The sequence below is a fragment of the Paraphaeosphaeria sporulosa genome (assembly GCF_001642045.1).
Source record: "Paraphaeosphaeria sporulosa strain AP3s5-JAC2a unplaced genomic scaffold CC84scaffold_20, whole genome shotgun sequence".
NCBI classification, from domain to species: Eukaryota; Fungi; Ascomycota; class Dothideomycetes; order Pleosporales; family Didymosphaeriaceae; genus Paraphaeosphaeria; species Paraphaeosphaeria sporulosa.
Genome location: NW_017253379.1, coordinates 42,672 through 44,678, shown reverse-complemented (window position 1 = coordinate 44,678; position 2,007 = coordinate 42,672).

Below are 2,007 nucleotides of genomic sequence, written 5' to 3'. Positions count from 1 at the left end.
AGGAGGCCCTTAGAGGAATAAAAGGACCCCACTTAATTATCTAGGGGGAATACTAAGGACGACCTATACACGTAATAATTGATAGTGGAGCTATAAGGAACTTTATATTAAAGAAGTTTATGGAGGATAACGGTCTTTACTATATAAATAAAGAAGATAAGTGAACCCTATATAATATTAAGGGATTACCCTTTAAGGAATAAGTCTATTTTAAGATAAAACCAAGCCCGTTCCAATTAGAAGGATTAGTAATTAATAACTTCTCTATGGATCTCGTCTAAATGGATGACTACTAAGATGTTATCTTAGGAATGCCATGGTTACGATAGGTTAAACCTATTATTAACTAGGAAACCTAATAGGTCCGGTACCCTTACCGCCTTATAGTGAGTAAGGAAGAACCACTAGTAAGTAAGATTCCTTCCTAATACTAGAAATATAAAGATATCTTCAACGAACCAGAAGGATACCTCCCGGAATATACGGAATAGGACTATGAAATACTACTAATGCCTAGAAAACAACTTATATAGGGACCTACTTATAAGGTTACCTAAGTAGAATAATAAATTATTAATAAATATGTGGATACTAACATTAGAAGAAAGTATATTTGGATTTTAAGCTCGCCTACAGCTCATAGAGTAATATTTATGGAGAAGAAGGGTGACCTAGAACCCCACTTCTACATTAACTTCTAGAAAATGAATGATATGACTATTAAGGATTACTATCCATTACCCTTAATTTAGGACTTATAGGACTAACTACGTAGTGCTAAAATCTTTACCTACCTGGACGTTAAGAATGCATACCACCAGATTCGGATAAAGGAAGGAAAAGAATAGAAAATAGCATTTAGGGTTAAAGGAGGACTCTATAAATACTAGGTTATACCATTTAGTTTAACTAACGCCCCCACGGTCTTCTAACGACGCATTAACACGGTTCTAAGGGGATGTATTAGCGAATATATAATGGTATACCTAGACGATGTTCTAATATACTCCACGTGGGAAGAGGAATATAAATAACATATAAGGGAAGTACTTACTAGGATAATAAAAGCCAAACTATACCTTAAACTTAAGAAGTGTAAATTCTATATAAAATGAATAGTCTTCTTAGGATTTATAGTGGAACTAGGGCTCTTTTAAGTTAAACCCTTAAAACTCTAGGAAATTAAGGAGTGGGGAAAACTGGAATGTCTAAAGGACGTTTAGTTATTCCTAGGATTCTATAACTTCTATAGAAAATTTATACTATATTAGATAGAAATAACGGAACCCCTTACTTAACTCTTAAAAAAGGATATCCCATTCGAATGGACTACTAAATGCCAAAGGGCAATGGATACGTTGAAGGAAGCATTCTCTAGAGAACCCATCCTAAGAATATTTAATCCAGACTAACCAGCCATTTTAGAAATAGACGTATTAAACTTTGCTATAGGAGCTTACTTGATCTAAAGGGATCCTAAAATGGATAAACGACACCTAGTGAGCTATTACTCTCGTAAAATGGTAAAAGTAGAACTGAACTATGAAATCCATAATAAGGAAATGCTTGCCATTATTATAGCCTTTAAGGAATGGAGAGTATATCTCTAGGGAGCTAAGTTTTAAACCCCCATCTTTTTAGACCATAAGAACCTTATAGGTTTCATGACTACTAAGACTCTAACGGGACGACAAACACGCTGGGTAATAATACTATTAACCTATAACTTCAAGATCATCTACTATAAAGGGATAGAGAACCTTAGGGCGGATACCTTAAGTAGGAGACTAGACCTTTAAAGAAAAGTAGAAGTCTTAGGAACACTACTCCGATTTAATATAGACGGCACCATCATCTATAATACACCCAAGCTGGCTACCACTATAGAAGCTCGCGTAAATGAGTGGATAAAATGGATATAAGAAGAGACTAAGAAAAGTAATAAGAATCTAGCCTACCTTCCTAAAGGAATAATATATAAGGATGGGCTATTTAAAGTTTTTAGTT